The sequence below is a fragment of the Pteronotus mesoamericanus genome, unplaced genomic scaffold, assembly GCF_021234165.1.
Source record: "Pteronotus mesoamericanus isolate MK-2021 breed Mesoamerican mustached bat unplaced genomic scaffold, CSHL_Meso_final contig_130, whole genome shotgun sequence".
NCBI classification, from domain to species: Eukaryota; Metazoa; Chordata; class Mammalia; order Chiroptera; family Mormoopidae; genus Pteronotus; species Pteronotus mesoamericanus.
The window spans coordinates 29,852,392-29,871,202 of record NW_026555060.1 but is presented as its reverse complement, the minus strand read 5'-3'; the positions used below and the strand labels follow the sequence as shown (position 1 = coordinate 29,871,202).

General features: G+C 45.1%; 1 protein-coding gene across 1 annotated transcript in view; it reads right to left on the bottom strand.

Moving 5' to 3' along the window:
- The window catches only part of SFMBT2 (Scm like with four mbt domains 2), a 214,057-nt gene extending 196,405 nt beyond the window's left edge, over positions 1-17,652 (bottom strand). Inside the window, exon 1 of the mRNA XM_054593939.1 lies at positions 17,525-17,652. The gene's annotated coding sequence lies outside the window, so the exon portion shown is untranslated. The remainder of the gene's footprint in view (positions 1-17,524) is intronic.
- Between the last annotated feature and the right edge of the window lie 1,159 nt (positions 17,653-18,811).

The window sequence follows — 18,811 nt, the reverse complement described above, 5'->3', positions numbered from 1 at the left end:
CAAACACTTGCCCTAAGCTCCAGAGACCCAACAACTTAAAAAGCGACAGGGACATACTGGCCAGCACTGAACTGCCTGGCTTCAGGGCGAAGACTGTAAGAACAGCTCTCTCCCAGACAGCACTGCAAAGTTGTTCTTTCGTTGAGCCCACCCCTACTGCAGCCAGGAAGTGCTGGTGGCTCGAAGTGCCAGGCCAGTACCATTGTTCCTTTTTGGGCCCTCCTCCCCACCAAGTCTCTACCACAGTTCACCCCACCCTGAGACCTTACCCCACCCAACTCATGGCCCAGCCTGATCTTCTTTCAGCAGCTAGTCCACATGCAAAGCTAGCCTCTGCCTGCGCTACAGACTTTCCTAAAAGATCCACAAATACCAAACAAACAATGTCTGGTCTTAACATGCCCTGTAACTCTTGTTAAGTGGCCTTGAGCTAGCGTTAGCACAAACTGGCCTCAGTTGGCAGCATAGCCTCTACCAGGGGCCTCCAAACCCAGCACAGGCAGCTACCAACTGCAGATCACTTTGTAGCTCCTACCAGGTGGCCCCGGGACACAAAGAGGCAGCAGCTGACCTTGGTCTGCCCCAGAGTCCCACCACACCCACCAAGAGACTCCAGAACCAACACACCCGGTGGCTGAATTCATACCACACCAGCGCACCACCCAATTAGCTCCACAAACAACACACCCAAAGGGTGAACTTGGTAGCCTACAGAGCCCTGGTAAAGCAAATCCCACTCAATGGGGTCAGCCCCCGCACAACAGCTTGTCTAATGCCATCATGTCCAGTCCTCACCTCAGTCAGCCTGAGGGTCAATTCCACCCAATAACATGTTGACAACAATCAAGGCTCAACTACAACAGAAAGACACACACAACCCAGGGACACCCTGGAACACCCAGCTCAGGTAACTAAGGAGAATGCACCACTGGGTCCCCCAGGACACTTAATGTAGAAGGCATGTAAACAGACATGAGCAAAGCAAGAACAGGAGGCCAGGTACAGAAGATCACCAGGGCAGAAAGTTCCAGGTGCCTAGCAAATGAGCAAAACTGCGACTATAAGGACCTCACCACCAGGGCAACCATTCCTCCCCTAGCACATCACTGATCAAGTGGTTTAGACCTCCCTATCATTCCTCCCCTGGCATGTTGCTAGTCATGCAGGTTAGTCACAGGAGGTCAGAAAATAGCCCTTAAACAATAAGCCCCAGGACAATAAGTTTCTGATTTGCATCAAATACACCTAGGCCTCAGTTGGGTTTAAGCTCCAGGCCCAGAATCAGACAAGCAATGCCATAACTGATATTGGGAGCAGCTGCACTGACTAATGACCCTTGCCTTGGTACCAACCAATCAGTGGAGGCCACAACCCTCAAAGGATACACCTGGAAAGCTGATGCATATTTTATTGAGATACTTCCCTGGGAACCTCCCCTAAAATCCCCACCCTTAAAAGCCCTTAGGTCAGAGAACCCAATGTAGCTCTTTCTGTGGAGCATGCCCTGGCTTTTCCCTACCTCCTTCCCCCAGGCACATTTTCCTAGCCTCTCCTTTCCTCCTAAGCTCTGTATTTTGCCTCTGTAGCTTTTTTCCTGAGCTCTTTTCTTCTTCGGTTCACTTATTCTATCTCTGTGACTTTCCAAATAAATTGTCTGTAAGATTTGAGTCTTGACACTGAATTCTTTCTTAGCCAGAACTCAAGTACCAAGGTTGCTGAACCAAGGCCCAGTCTGACTCCACACATCTAACACCTGGTACTGTTTTGCCACCAACACTACTACACAAGGCTACTCTGCCAAATTGGGATACACAGCACATCTACCTAATACATAGCAACAAATACAGGGAGGCAGCCAATATGAGGAGACAAACCTGTCCCAAAAAGAAGAACAGGACAAAACTCCACAAAAAGAACTAAACAAAATGGAGGAAGCAAGTTACCAGATACACAGTTCAAGACACTGGCGATAAGGATGTTCAGTGAACTTAAGGTAAGAATAGATGGAATCAGTGAGAACTTATACAAAGAGATAAAACCACAAAAAAAGAACCAGTCAGAAATAAGAATACAATAACCGAAAGAAGGATACATCAGACGAAATCAACACCAGATTTGAGTAAGAAGAGAATCAAATCTGTGATCAGAGAGACAAGGTAACAAAAAAATAAAAAAAAGAAAGAAAGAAAGACAGAAATATTTTTAAAAATGAAGACAGCCTAAGGGACCTCTGGGACAACACTGAGTATAACATTTGTATCATAGGGATACCAGAAGGAAGAGACAGCAAGATATTCAAAACTTATTTGAAGAATTAAAGACAGAAAACTTTGTTAGCCTGGTGAAAGAAACAGACATAAAAATCCAGGAAGCACAAAGAATCCCAAGCAAGAGACCCTCACCAAGACACACAATTATTTAAAGTGCCAATGGTTAAAGACAAAGAGAGACTCTTAAAAGCAGCAAGAGAAAAGCAATTTGTTACTGACAACAGAGCTCTCATAAGACTATCAGCTGATTTATCAACAGAAACTATGCAGGCCAGAAGAAATTGGCACAAAATATTCAAAATGATGAAAAAAGGAATTACAACCAAGACTACCCTACCCAGCAAAGCTATCATTTACAATCGAAGGAGAGATAAAGAGCTCCCCAGAAAAGAAAAAGGTAAAGGAGCTCATCACTACTAGAGCAGTATTCTAAGAAATGTTAAAAGGACTTTTTTAAATAAAAAAGAAGAATCATAAATATATATAAAATGGCAATAATTACATACCTGTCAATAATTACTTTAAATGTGAATGGATTAAATTCTCCAATCAAAAGGCATAGAGTGGCTAAATGGGCAAGAAAACAAGACCCATATATATGCTTTCAGATTGAAAAATAGAAGACTGAAAATAAAGGGATAGAAAAAGATATTTCATGCAAATAGAAACAAAAAATAAGCTGGGACAGCAATACCTACATCAGGCAAAAATAGACTTTAAGACAAATGCTCTACCAAGAGTCAAAAATGGACATTTCACCATGATGAAGAGATCAATCCAACAACAGGATATAACCTCTACAAACATTTACTCACTCAACATAAGCACACCTAAATATATAAAGCAAACATTGATGGCACGAATTAAAGTAGCCAAGATCCAGAAACAACTTAGGTGTCCATCCATGGATGACTTGATGAAGAACATGTGGCACACATATACAATGGAATATGATCAGTCATAAAAGAAGAATGAAATTTGGCCATTTGTTATAACATGGATAGACCTAGAGGCTATTATGCTAAGTAAAATAAATCAGACAGAGAAAGACAAATACGATTTCACGTATATATGGAACCTAAAGAACAAAATAAAGGAACAAACGAAACAGAAACATACTCATAGATGCAGAGAACAAACTGACGGTTGCCAGATGGAAGGGGGTTCAGGACTGGGTGAAAAAGGTGAAGGGACTAAGAAGTACAAATTGGCAATTAGAAAATAGTCATGGGCATGTAAATACAGTATTAGGAATATGTTCAATAATATTGTAGTAACTCTGTATGGTGCCAGGTTGAAGTATTGGGGAGATCACTTAGTACATTATTTAAATGTCTAACCATTATGCTATACCCCTGAAATTAATATACTGAGTGTCAACTGTAATTGAAATTTTTTTAATTTTTAAAAATTATTTTTAAAAAACTCTAATTCTTATAATATTCCCTTTCTGTCCTATCCTATTCTTGTTACATGAATAATTTTCTATTATGCAAAATCTCCTATTATATCCTGGAAACACCTGGCTGGTTTTTTTGGATCGTTTTTCTCTCCCTCATAAGAAAAGTTATTTTTCCCTCTTTATAATTTTGGTCTCTACTTTTTATATTAGCAGCCTTCCTCAAAAGCCTGATTTCTCACATTTAAGAGTGGAGAATTAAAACACTGTTTGGCATCTCTGAGCACAAGGGTGGAGGCCATTGGTCTCAGAGATCAGTGTACGAAGAAGACCTGTTGGGTCAATCTGAAAGGAAGCCCCATTGTGAGTGTCTTTAAGTCTTTGCTCTAAGGTTGCTCAAATTACACAGAAAAGAATTTTCCCTTATCCCAACATATAAGCATAGGAGGTATCTGCCTACTATCACTGATTTAGAAGTGAGTATCCAAAGTACACACTGTCAGTTTCTTCCCTGAGCTTAGGCAAGTATAGACTCTAAGAAAGATCTTCTTCTTAAATCCAAAGCAATAAATATGTGTCCAGCTAGCTCCAATTTCAAATTTCCAGTTATGAGTCCAGTAAATTATTTCCTTCCTTAAGCCAGTGCTAATACACCACATTTTCATCATGATGTTGCTTTACTAAGCATTATAAATATTAAGCCCTCATTGTACAACCAGAGTTTGAAACAAATCATCCAAACTCAGGAGAAGAAGCAAAACTTCATATTCTAATAACAAAGCTACCTTAGCATTAGAAATCATTCTTATCTCCCTTTATTAAAATGCAAGCTCCCAAATGTTTACTACTTAGAAGGGCACAATCTAGTAACCCTTATATAATAGTGATCAAAGAAATCCTGAATTTGTTTTAAAGTTACCCAATTGTCTAGACCTTTCAAACTGCTCTGCCTTAAAGGAGCTCAAAAAATTAGTCATTTTACTAATAACATACTCATATTTTCAAGCTTGCTACTCTAAAATAGGTAAAGGTTTGTTGTTTGGTGGTGTTGTTTTCAAACATGACTCAAAAAAGGGAATATTCTCCAATAGAAGATAAAATGTGATTGGTCTAAAACTAAAAGCTTATGAAATTCCAGACATGCTCTAGCTGCCCTTGCAAATCTAGCCTATCTAAATCACATAGGAAACTGCATCATTTCACACTCCAGGAATTTCAAAATAAGCGTTGGACACGTAATCTAAGCTAAAATCTTTCAAAATACTCCACTCAAAATGGGAAATCTCAGAGCATCCTGGAGGGTGCACAACTAAATTTTTCCCAAAACCTGATCTCTGACAAATCATTTCTTCCATCTTCCTAGAAAGCAGCATGCAAACAATAGCCTTGGATCACAAGAATATCTGCAAGAACCATATTTGCAAATGGCTGTGAAGATGAAAAGCAGTGTCAAGTGCCAAGTGCTATTATCAAGAGGAGCTTCCTTCTATTTCTATTCACCCTGTCAGCCCGACCACTCTGCTAATAATGCCTGACTATGCCCATCTCCTCCCCACTCTTACCAGCCAATTCACAGACTGTCTTAAGAGACAGCCCCTGCCTGATCCCATCACCAAGGAGAGGAACTGATGCTTCGGGGCAGCAAGCTCATGGAAATTTGCCATCCTCCATGTGCTCCAGCTTGATTTACCTTGATTAGGACAGCAATTTACTAGCCATTTTTTTCAGCCAGGCTTCATTGGTTTTCACTCTAAATAGATTGAAATCTGACACAAATTGCTGCCCTAGCATAAGAAATGCTAATTTTTTACAATCAGGTTCATACCTCAATACTGGGAAATATGATATGTTGGGGATAATAGGCAGTCAAGGAGTAAATTCCAGGGCTGGCAGCAGCCTACTGTTCCCACAATAACATTCTGTGTCTTCTAATTCATGGTTTTAACTATCACCTCTTAACCTCCCAATCAAACAGCATGTATTACTGGAGAGTGAGGAGCTAAATCAGTTGTTCAGTATGGGCATGAGAAAAACAACAGCTTTCCATGTTCTGTGCTCAAAGAGAAAACCCACCCTGGTTGGTGTGGCTCAGTTGGGTGGAACACTGTCCCATACACCAAAAAGGCACAGATTCAATTCCCTGTCAGGGCAAGGACCCAAGTTGCAGGTGTGATCCTCAGTGCGGATTTGGGGCACATGCAAGAAGGCAACCAATTGATGCTTCTCTCTCACATTGATGTTTCTCTGTTTCTTTCTCTTCCTCTCTCTCTCTCTCTCTCTCTCTCTCTCTCTCTCTCTCTCTTCCTCTATCCTTCCCTCTCTAAAAGCAATGAAAAAATTACCTCAGGTGAAGATATAAATAAATAAATAAATAAATAAATAAATAAATAGCTGAATGGATGAATAAATAAATAAATAAGTATCCAATCCAGGAGCAGACTAGCTGTGCACCATCCTGGAAGTTCATTTATGTATCTACTCTTTACCTACAAATTATTTATGTATTTATTAACTACTTATTTACTATAAAGAAGAATGAGGCCTCCAAATACCCAACTAAATCCTTTTAGGTGTTTGAGCCATAGATATACCCATAAAAGTGGGCATAAATCAAATTTTACAAATCATATCATTCAACCACATGAAAGAAGTTCACTCCATTGGAGTCCAACTGCCAATCATGCAAAGCCAATAAAAACATGTCAATTTACTCTGGTTAGTAAAGAACATGGGACATGTAACCAACCCAGCAGGGGATGGCAGAAGACCAGCATTTATACAATACTATAGTATATCTATTGCTTCCAGAATATGCTCTTGGCCTTTTAACCACCACAAGCAACACTGTTCTCATCTGAAAACCACAGCAACTGCTCTGCCACAGCTCTGCTCTACAAGCCTTCCGAAGTCGCACCTCCCACGCAAACATTGCTGGGAATTGGGTTTTCACTGACGTTCTTTGTTAAAACTAAGCATCTATTGCAGGGAAGAATAATACAGCACAGCATCCACTCACATGGAAGAGACTTGATAAAGGAAATGTTCACATGGTCTGAGCTGGATCCTCAAAGCTTTCACGAAAGAGGTGAGTTAGGCCCAAAACGCCTGGCTGGCTACTCAAAGGCTTATCTAATAAATCACAGAGCCACGCTACTTCCTAGCAACAGAGGGGGAAAAGGGGAAGACAGTGTGTCCTGTACTTTACAGCTAGCTGGGAGAAAGAAAGCACATTTAAGTTAGTTTTCAAGACAACGAATGACAAGGGCCAAAGCTCCAGGCTCCAAATACTCTGTTACTCCCTCTGGAGCCATTCTCCTGCCTGCAAACAGAACTTCAGCCTGGAGAGGCATGACTGGTTGATTGGATTCCAGAGCTGGCTGCTTTTCAGGAATAGTGCTACAGAGAATGGACCAGGAGAGAGGCGTGCAGAGAAGCACTAAAGTCGCTCCACATCCATCAGCTCTTATTTAAACACTGGCACTCTACCGTTGTCACCTCCTTGCCTAAAATCAGAGAAGCACACTTGGCAGGGATTGGTTACACCAGTTGTGAGGTCCTGTAGCATCTCAGAAAAGTCAGCTTCACTAGGAACCATCACCAGCTGCATTCTGCCTCCTTCTTTTTTCTATTTAATCTGTACAGCGACGCTAATGCTTCTTGAAACACAGTGGGCCTGACTTAGAGCCTCCTCCCTCCCCTCTGCTCAGCTAGGAAAGCTCCTCACCAAGGAAAGGCCTGAATAAAGCACCATTCCTGCAGAATTTCACCTGCCATCAATTAGGTACCTGCAAAATCATCCATAAAAACAAACATTAAAAAACCTGGGAGGTAAGTCTCTCAAACATATCTTTTTACACACTTGGAACTTTAAAAACCTCTTAATTGGACCAAGTGAAAAATTAAAGCTGTTAACTGCAAAGAAGGTGAACCAGGACAAAATGTGCGGGATGAGCATTGGAGTGTTCAAAGACCCAAATCAGGTTGCACATTGGCAGAAATCGTAGCAAATCAACCTTAGTCCAAAGGAGCGATGTGGGTATGTCCAATTACAGCCTTCAACATAAAGCTGGAGTAGTGACGGCACATCTGCTGCTTGTTCATTGATAAATAAAAGACTGTTGTGGAAGAGTAAGTATGATTAAAAGCAGATGAAGTTTAACTGAATGAGTTAATATCAACAATGACATTAATTAATAAAACAAGCAGACTGTCTGGAAAAGTAAATGTTTGCCCTGAGGATTTATCAATGTCCTCATGACCTCTGTCCTCCTGTTCATGCATGTGCAGGTGAACTATTATCTACAGATAAACTCTCCTCTTCCTCCCAGGCATCTTCATTCCAAGGTGCCTTTTCCCCACTTCTCTGCCCTCAGAAAAGCAAACCCAGTTTCTTCCCTGCAGGAAAGAATGCAAACGCTTCAGTAATCCAACCTAAGTTTTGGCAGTATGATTTCCCCTCCATCCCCCTTGATATCTCCTGTCCCTATCTCCACCCATTTTATGGAATGTTCAAGTTCTCTGCAATGCTTGCGAAGCAATGCAACTCTTTCAGACAGAGCACCAACGGGAAAGCTGTTTAAAACAGTCTTGTATGAATCTCTGCCTTTTTTAATTGAAAAACTCAAACCTACGCCATGCACCATGAAGCATTCATTTATATCAAATGACAGATCGCCTTTTCTGAAGCATTCCTGGTGAGTGTTTTTGCTTAGTACATAGACAAAATGACTATTACGGAGTATATAACATTAAAAAAAAAAAACAAAAAAACACCCAGAGGGAAACATCCTTTCCAAAATGGAGATGTGAAAAAAGAAAAATGACTGCAAACACAAATGCTTTCTCTGCAACTGGTAGGCATGTACCTTACACAAGTCAGAGATGTTAAAGTAAACATGTCTTTTACCTTTTAAAGCAGATTTTTAAGATACATTTGTACCCAGCAAGAATTCTGTTCATTTCTATTCATCAGAGGAAAAATAGAAAACAGGGGTTTGATGTTTGAAGGAAAATGGCTTAGCCAAGGTCACACAAAACGCTGAGCTGCTGCTTTGCTCTAACCATTCAACTACAGCATATCTGCCCCGTACTTAGCGTGCTCTCTAAAATAACACCAGAGCTGATTTCTATATAAAGTCAGCTACTTCGATTCGGCAAAACTTGACTTTTTCTCCTGTGCTTTAAAGGAAGTGAGATTAATTTCTGTTCATATAGAATAAAAAAGAACTGACTTGCCAGCTTCAAGCTTGGGCACCAGACAGATAGTGTGCATAGTTAAGTCCCCCATAAAGGCCAGCTTTGGGGGTCTGTGGTTTTCTACAACAGAAGAAAATAATCTAATAAAAGACCAAAATCTTAAGGTGAATCTTAAAGACTATGTTCTTCAGCAGCCAAAACCATTTAGAAGGGAAAATCTTAGCCCTCCTCCCCAGCTTTCCATAGTGTCTTTTAGATTCCCACTTTCCACTTCTTATTCAACTTGAGAATGTTTACTTTTATTTAAATTATATTTTATTGTTTGCTATCACAGTTGTCCCAGTTTTTCTCCTTTGTCCCCCTCCCCCAGCTCCCCCCAACCATTCTTTAATCAAGATGAACTTTCAGAAATTCAACACTTTCCAAATCTTTAAGAGTTAATTTACATGACAGTGAACAACTTTCCATCCCAACCCAGGGACGCCAAGTAGTTTCCTTTCTACGTTTAAAAAGAGTGATTTAAGTTTCCTTTAAAAGCTCTCTTCTCCCATGGCCATCTGAACTAAATGCAAAAAGAAAATGCTCTAGTCTTTACTTCAAATCCAATACAAAGAAAACCCACACTCCTATGATCTTGTGTAACCCGTCCAAAGACTCAACCCCCTTATCAACAAAATAAAGATAACAGCACTTACCTACAAAGATTAAATAAGAGAATGTACTTTACAGCAGCAGACGCAGTGTCACACACACAGTGAATAACCACTACACTGTAGTGACTACAGTTTTAAGATAATATAGGACTAGAAGTTACTTCAGGCTCTCTAAAGCTTCATTATCCTCATCTGTAAAGTGGGGCTGATAACGCTCTCATCAAGCAAATGAAATACAAAGGAATAAGAGTGACCGGCAGATGTTTAAATAAGTAATTTTTTTCCTTTTAACATTATTCAAAGTAAACAGATAATTTCAAATCCAATTAATTCCACAATCCTTTCACCATTAATCCCTAGATCTACTCATCCAAGTGTCCAGTTTTTAAATGAGCACCTATTTCAATTATGTTGAAAATGAGACTTCGTGGAAACTTGCGCTTGGAATTTCAGACCCTTGTATTATACCTTAAAGTGCTGCCGTTCATACTTCAGTTTTAACTGGAATGGAAAAAAACAGCAGCAGCCACTTGCCAAATTTAGAAGAAAGTAGAGAAGTATACTTGAATAAGTATTTATAAGATCTTTTCTTAGCCAATAAAGCTTCAGGGGGAAAAAAAATCACAGGATAAAAATGTTTCATCTTCCCATCTCCCACCAGCTCCAAATCCCTCTTCCTTAGTCACAACTGCTGACATCACTTGCCCCATTTCACAGAAATCACCAAATGCTTTAACTAGCACTGTATCTATCCAAATGTGTCATTTCTGTTTTTAATAAAGTCAAAAAGAATGAAATTGAAAAGCATAATGGATTCCTTCTTTAATCAGAGTCAACAACATCTATCTTATTTCAAGAATGGAAATCTAAGTGACAAGAAAGTAAAACTTTTTGATTCGTGAGCGTCGTCATATCAGTAACACAAGGGACCCTAACTCTCAATGTATGGCAAAGTATTATCATTCTTTGAAATTCACTACCAGCTATCCAGATGGTGGCATCTTCTAACCAGAACACTGCTGAATTGGTGTTCAGAGCCAATCCTTAAGAATTTTATCTGGTAACTTCATAAAAATCATACAATATCGTTTGTTATACTGAAGGCTTTAAATCGACTACCTTCCCTTATTTACATTATAGGATCCTGCCCATAAACATCTTGTTTACACTGACTTCAACACAGCCAACACCTGTTTTAGCCAGAAAGATCATTTTTTCTCATGAACTGTCCCAGGAAATTTTTAGTCTTACAAAGAGAGGAAATGCTGCCTAGTGGCCCAATGGAAAGAGGGGAAATGGAACATGGAAGGTCAGATCGGATTCCTTCACTCACTGCGTTACCAGGAGGCTGCCGTCATCCAGCTGCACCACTTACCTTAATGGATGAGGCCCACTCACTCCCGTGTCGGGAATGCTGGAGTACAGGCGGCTATTTGAAATAGGCCTCTCTAGGAATTATTAGAGCAAACTCAATCAGGTATTCTTTATGGTTTGTATTCAAAGACACGTTGACCTAACCCATGCCATTACCGGGGCATTTGTGAAGGCCACACTTGTGTATGCCTCAATCTTCTCTAAGCCTTGCCTTTTCCAGAGCAGGAATGAATATATGACCCTATGTGGAGCTTAAGTCACTTAACAACAACAGCACTTCTGCAGAGTGAACTACAACCCACTAACTATTTCACAAAAAACATCTCAATCCAGTGTTAACCAAAGCAAGTGGTGTTTTCACTATACTTTGTAGACATGAATCCAAAAGATGAATCATTTCGTCTTGCCTGCACAGATGTGTTGAATCACCAATTTTTCCCCCAATAGAAGCATTGAGATCTTTGAGTGAGGTTCCAGTCCAGTGCATTTCGTTTGTAGATAAGGAAGATGAGGCTCAGAAAGCCAACATGATTGGTCCAACATCACACAGCTAGACAGAAACAATCTCTGAAACCAGAAGCCAAGCTTGCTGATTCTGTATCCTCTCCTCCTCTGTCAGGAATCTTCTTTCAAAATAGAGTTGTTAAATCCTGGATCACCACACTCAACACATAAGCTGACCTTCTGTTTGTTTTGACAAATATAATTTTATGTGTAGAATGAGGACAGTAAGTTGTGCGGACCATGGGAAAAAAGATACCTACTAAGAAGGGCTCCTGGTGGCTAACTGGGCTCAAATTTTAAAAAACAGCGCCCAGCCTTGACCAGCGTGGCTCAGTTCGTTGGGCACTCTCCCACAAAGCAAAGGGTCACTGGTTCAATTACCAACTGGGGTGAGTACAAGAGGCAACAGACGGATCATTTCTCTCTTGCATCTATGTTTCTCTCCTCTTTCTCCTTCCCTTCCCCTCTCTCTAATAAATATATATTTTTTAAAAGAGTCCAGCAGCCATTTCTACACAGGAGCCTCTCACATAAGATGCACTTCAGGGAGAAGCCTGCACTGAATTATCTGCTTCTGCACTGTACTGCCTGCCCACACTGTGTTCCTTCCACCTAAGCCAGGCCTTACAAAGGAATTCCTGGAATCCTACAGCAACCAGTAGGTAGCTGTGCAGCTCTATCTTCCTCTTCCTTATCGACCAATCAGACTAGCTCTGTTCTGACCAATCAGGACAGTGCCTTTTACATCAATCATATTTCTAGAATTTGGAGTGTTCATTTGCATTACGATAGACCAATCAGGGACCAGGAGCAGGGATTTCTGTCTACAGGTCAGCTCCCCTCTGGCTTTGGGAGCACTTGCCCTTTCCACCTAGGACTGCTTTAGGCTGAGCTCAAACACCAAAGATGTCTCGCTGCCTGGGAGCAGAGCAGACCAGACCAGCAAGGAGCAGAGCAGAGATGTCTAGCCAGAGAGGTGTGCTCCAGGGTTGCCTCACAGCCCTCCTGCTTTCACAGCCTGCTATAAACTGCCCCACAGACAGCCTTACTGTATCGCAAATGAGCTAGTCTGCAACAAGTAATGTCTCCTTCTTCACTGCATCCCAACTGGGGATTCCTGTTGGTGCCAACGGTTGCTAACAGGATGATATAAATGTAAGGAGAGTTAGGAAAAAAAAACCCACGAAATCTGTCTGGAATTACAGACTCTAATTTCATTTTGGTGCAAGAACCTCTTATAGGAACTTTCTGATCGCCACACTGTTAAGTGAAATCCAAATATTCCAAATAGTGAAATACTAAGAGAGAAATGTCCAAACGTAGAATACTAGAACTGGAGATAATTCAAATCTCTCAATAGGCCCTGTTTGTTCAAATTATTGAAAAAAAAATTCTTTTACTTCAATATCCTGACAAAAAGTTTTATGCTTAAGTGCAGGCCCTGCCAAGCTTGCATTTCCATGCATGGGCTTCTTAAATCCCAAGAGCATGGTATCAAGTAAATGGAACCTTCATTCACCTACTGCTCTGACCAATGTTCCCATCACCCAGCATTTCTTCTCAGGTGGGACAAGTCCTGTGGGGACACTGATATGTAGAGAAAGGTGGAAAATGCCACCTCAGCTAGAGTGGCAAAAATGGGATGTGATAAAATGGTTCAATACTCCCAGGGCAGCAAAGAAAGGTCTGCGACAAAAGGGAACAGAGAGGAGAGGCCAACCCGGAGATCAGCAGGCTTTCCAAGGTCTTCGGAACTTACGCAAGATTCTCTTCATTAACTCAAGAATAGTGAAGCTGGGTGTTTTTAACTAACATGTTTAAAAAAAAAAAATTAGTCCCATAATTTCAGCCAGAAGACATAAAGAGTAAAAGCTCTATCACAAATGACTCCCATCAGTATTCAAATTTGAAATTTGTGTCCCAGCAGGAGAGCCTGTTTGAGGTTCAAGGTGCTGGTATTCTAAGGGGAAATTAGCCAGTTCTCAACTCAGCAGGTCTCAGCTGTCACTTCTAGAGCAATAAGCTTCAAAACAGGGTTTTGATGGCACTCTCCTCTAGAGTAGGGGCTGCTGAATATCCCTGCCCGGGAAGGTGTTCTGCGCACAGTACAAACTTTGGTGGGGGACAGGGAGGGTTTATGGTGTGCATGGGCATGTGTCCTTGTCTCCCCCAAACCCTTTTCAAGCAGGCAGCTTGGTCCCAGCAAAGAGCTAAGATAAAGATCAGAGACAGTATTTATTTACGGAAGAGAGGAAGTAGAGTGTGTGCAAATTTAATGCCTAGCAGGGAGAAAGTAGCAGATCTCCTATCTCAAAGCACAGCCTGGCCAACAACTCCCTTCTTACCACCAAGGCCTCTTCCCTCCCCCACTTAACCTGCCCAGTCTCTCTCCCCACCCTCTATCGCCTCCCCAGGAAAAGAGGCAGAATTTAAGTCTATTTTTGCGTTTCCTCTGACTTGGTAAAACATGGATCCATTTCCTTGGTGTAGGCACACCAATCGGTCTCCTAGGTCCCTAGGCTATGGTGCAAGGGTGGAGGGGGGAAAGAAAGCGAAGGGCAGCGGGGATGGATTCGGATTCAGGTAAGGTCTACCCTAGTGGAAATCGGCTTCCCACCAGGTTTGGGTCCACCGCAGCGGCGCCGCTGGAACCGACAAACGACACAACATAGAGCAGGGTCTACGGTCTCCGTAGCCGCGGCCGCACTCAAAGGCCCGCAGCCCGAGACCCTCGAAGACACCCGCAGGGTCCAGGGAGGCAAAGCAGGGGACGCCCGGGTAGGTGAGAAGTCTGACTACCGCACCGAAAGGGGAACGAGTATATGCATGGCCAGCCCTTGGCGCCCTGCCTTCCCCAGAATCCCACCCAATTCTAGAAACCCACAGATCCCGAAAATTCCGAAAGCGAAACTGTAAGCAGGTCTCCAGAAGTTTGGGAAACGTCTCCCAGGTTTCCCGGCAGCGTCTCCGCACTCCGACACCACAAATGCCGTCAAAGACAGGCGCCTCTGGGGTGGCGATTGCCCCCGCACAGCCACCCCTCCACGTCCCCGGGGCTCTTCCCTCCGTTTTTTACCGTAAAGGTCCCCAGCCCCCAGCCGGAGCGCCCTGAGTCTCCCTGCCCCAGGGTACAGAGCGGTGGTCGGCAGGGCTCCTCCTGCTCCTCCCCACAGTAAAGGGAAACTTGGGCCAGACGAAAATCCTGTGGAATGTTCTTTGTAATCTGTTGTACGTTCGCTTCCACGGCAAAGCTCGGTACAATATCGCGGGTTCCGAAGCGCTGGAGGAATTGTATGCTTGTCAACGGCTACGTCAGGAGGAGGAGGGGAGGGGTTCCCGGCTGAAACTGCAGTTTACAAGCACAGAGCCATTTTAGCCCGGTTTCCACTTCAGCGAAACCCACGGGAGACCTGTCCCCGAGAGAACGCACCGGTACCGCAGGCTGGAAGCTCCGGGGACACGCGGCGCGCTCGGCCCCGGGAGGAGGAAGGCGTCTTTGCTTAAGTGTGGCCCATCGCTCATCCTCGCCTCTCCTGTGAGAGGGAAAATCTGCCGCAGGGTCTCCAATTCCAGTGACGTTTACCGCCGGCCCCCACCCACGGAACACGGCGAGGGACAGGCTTCTCAGACAGCGCGGCGTCTAAGTGGGAAGGACGAGAGGATCCTATCGATCCCCGCCCCCGCCCTGCTTAGGCCCCTGCAAATGCCCAAAGACCACGTTACTGCATTAACTACAAACCTAACCATCTCGGTGCACTTGGCAGATGTGCCATGATGCTCACCAGCCCAGAGAAGGTCCCCCGGACAAGCCATCTCAGGCCCCGCGAACCGTGCGCGGCGGCCGCATGGCCCGTATCCCCCGGTCCCTCTCGCTGCCACAGACGCGCAACCTCCGCCTCGCTACAGCGTCCTAGCCACTGGCGACCCCTGTTGGGGACCCCTATCCACAACTAAGCAAGCTCTTGTTTGCTGGTTTTCCCTCTGGGTCCCCTAACAGGCTCTGACTTTGCCCCCAGACGCCAGTCCCAGACCCTCTCCAACCCCGGATGCCCGCCTTCCCCATCCCCGCACCTAGCAGCCCACTCAAACCACCCGGCGATACCCCCGGCGGTTAGCTGGGAGGACGCCAGTCTCCTCGAGCCCTCCAGGTCCAGGGCCTGAGTAAGAGGCACTTTCTTCCCAGAACGCTTTCCCCATCCCCCACCTTCCTTAGAGCGCAACTCCAAAGCAACTCCTCGCCTCGACCGTACCTGATTTTTGGCAGAGGTCCGAGTGTCCCTGCTTTTCTGCTATTCCACTGTAACCCTTCCCATCTCAGGGCCGCGGATCCCCACCCCCACCCCACCGCAGCGCAGCGCGAAGGGTAGCCCGAGCCACTACTAAGTGCAGCGAGCCCCCATGCATGCACACACAAAACCCCACAGGCGCCTGCAGCCCGATGGCACTCCATACCCTGGATCTTTTAATAAGTCCTTTTAGATAGCACCTCCTCCTTCACCTACTCCGGGCTTTACCGCACAGGATTCAGCATACAGAGAGAGAAAGCTAGCGCGAGAACTCCTCACATAAAAAGCCGAAATAAATCATTCCTTCTGCCCTCATGTATTTTGCACCACGTGTCAGCAGTTTGTCACGTCAAATCCTGGCAGGGTCTGGTTCCAAGATGCACGCGTATACACACTGGGGCGGATGTCTTTGAAACCCACGGTGCCCCCGCAACTGCACACACAGGTATGCACACTGATCCAAAAGCACACAGCCGTTGTGCTTGGATGCCCCAGTCCCGGCCAGCGGCGCCCCTTTCCACTCTACCAATTGACTGGACACGCAGACTTTAACCATGGAAAAAATGAGGGCATCTCATTTCCTCTCCCTTTTCCCACTTAATTCGCTAAAGCAGCTCCTGGGGTAGCCAAAGAGAGTCAAAACTAAGGGATGGCAACTCCAGCGGGGTTTTTTCCCACTTCAAAACCTTTATTTTCAGTTTTTAAAAGCCACCTTAGCCCGCCATATTGGAACTGGCTCGGTTTCTAAATACTCATTCCCCACAGTTGTAGAGCTTCCAAGAAAACACAAGTACCGACCGGGCTCCGGACATGTGTCCGGCCACCGTGAATCAACCCCCCTCCACTCCTAAGGCTCCCCCTTTCTCGGCTTAACCCCCTCTGCCACCCTGGGTCAAAATCCGTAAGTATATCTAGCAGTTCCTACAGTTGGTTTGTTTTTTGTGGGTTTTTTTTTTTTTTTGGCAGATTTTTTACACACACACGAACACACACACACACACACACACACACAAACTCCAAAACCAGATTAGATTAGTAATTTTGTAATGAGGTCATATGAAAGTAGACAACAGGAAAGCCCCAAGTGACAGTATATTACTTTAAAAAAGAAGAAGAAGAACAAAAAGATCATCCTTGCCGGAGCACGCTCCGAAACTACTACTGACAATTTCATTTCAGCAGCACAGGCAAATGTTTCCAAAGGGGCGATTCCGAATGTATCTGTGTACGGATTTTTCACCCCCTGGATGGTTGATCTCCATTCCTCACCCCACCAACTCCCCTCCACACACACACACACACACACACACACACACACACACACACACACACACACACACACACACAACACACCAAAAAGAAAGAGACCCCAGCGAGGAGGAGACAGGGGAGCGCGGGGTAGCAAGAGCGGCTGCGTCGCTAAAAGGAGCGCAAACGAGGGAGGTGGACGGCGGGAGGGGGACAGCTTGCACTCGGGAAGAAGGGCACTTTGCAAGTACGGACGGACTCCCGGAAGGCCGGGCTTTTCAAAGCAGAGGGACGAGGGGGGAAGGGGACAGAGGAAGCAAAATTGACAACCCGGAGCGCAGAGCGTAGTTTGAGGCTCTGTTCAAGTGCTGTCGTTTTTCTCCTCCTGCCTTTCTCTTTCGCTCCTCTCCCTCAGCACCTCCTCCTCCAGTTCCCCACCCCTGGCCAGCTCAAGCTTCCCTTTTTTTTTTTTCTTTTCTAAGCTGAAAAAAAGAAAGAAAGAAAGAAAACTGGCCGGCGCACTCAACCTGCGGTTCGGAGGTCTGCTGGCGGAGCGGGCTGGGCGTGAGGACAGTGGACGGCACGGTCTCCTACCTGGTGAAGTTCGTCCTCCCCTCGGCGTGGACCAAAGCCCCGGGCGCCACCCGTGAGGACGTCGGCCTCGCTCGCAGGCTCTGCCTGGCTCCCGCTCGCTCTGCTCTGCCTCGCTCGCTCCCCTCCCGCCGCCTCCCTCGCGCGCCCGCTCGGGTCCTCCGACTCCCACTACAGCCTCATTCCAATATGGCATCCTCTCTGTGCGCATGCCCGGCACTCTTTTTTAAGATTATTATTTTGTGTGTGTGCAGCGAACTCCTTCCAACGACCTTTTCCAGCGCTTGCAGAATGTCTTAAACCAATTAGCCTGCGGGACCTTCTAGACTCTTTCCACGGCCCCTGCGCCTGGGCGCGCGCACACATACACATACAGGCACATTTCACGCTCACACAGCCCCCTCCCCGGCCCACTCCTTCTTTTCCTTGAGCTCCCTCCATACACAATCTACAGAAAGTTCACATCACAGGCTTTTCCGCAAACCCATCTGCAGGAAAATCTGGGCACACTCCGCATCTCACTGGACACCTTTTCTCGGTCTGCAATTCCTCGGTCGACCAAGGGCACAAACTTGAGCTTTACCCACCGATGGCTAGTTTGGACCACAGAGAAAATCAAGGCTCTGATCCACCTTTGCCCCGCCCACTGCGCCCCACCCTGCACTTAAATTGAGTCTTTTCTATTGAGATTAAAATGTTTCCTGCCCGTAGGGAAGGCGGGAAGATGCTAGGGAGAGGTTTTCCAGGGAAACGTGTCTCAAGAGGGAGAAAATTAAGTTGGGATTGCTCCGGTGAGCTTGCTGCTGCGACCTGCCAGGGCTGGGCAGGACGCAGTTAACAGGAGTCGCCACTGCGTCTCCTGGAGCAATGACCTGGCTTGGGTGTCCAAAGAGGCTAGCTATTGTAGGGCGGGAAAAAAACCCTGCCCGAGTTAATGTGGTCCTCGGCAACTGTTAGAGAGAATAAAAGGCAGCGCAGTCGGGAGCCGGGCAGGGTGACTGCCGGCTTGCCGTTAGCGCAGGTCCGCGAGCTCCTCGCCTGGGGCGTGGGAGGAGGACAAAGAGGAGCTCCCTGGGCCTAGGGCGCAATGGCTGGGCAGAGGCTGAACGAAATATCCCCAGTTCGGAAAAGCTGGTGATGCCCGAGAGGGCAAGAACGAGAACTTCCGAAGGTAGGCTTCGCTGTACTGAAGAGCGAGAAGATGCTGATTGGGAGCTGTAATTTACTTCCCTGGGAAAGAGAAAACGGATACGTTTCTTCAGGGTTTTTGCTCTATTGCCACAGGGGATA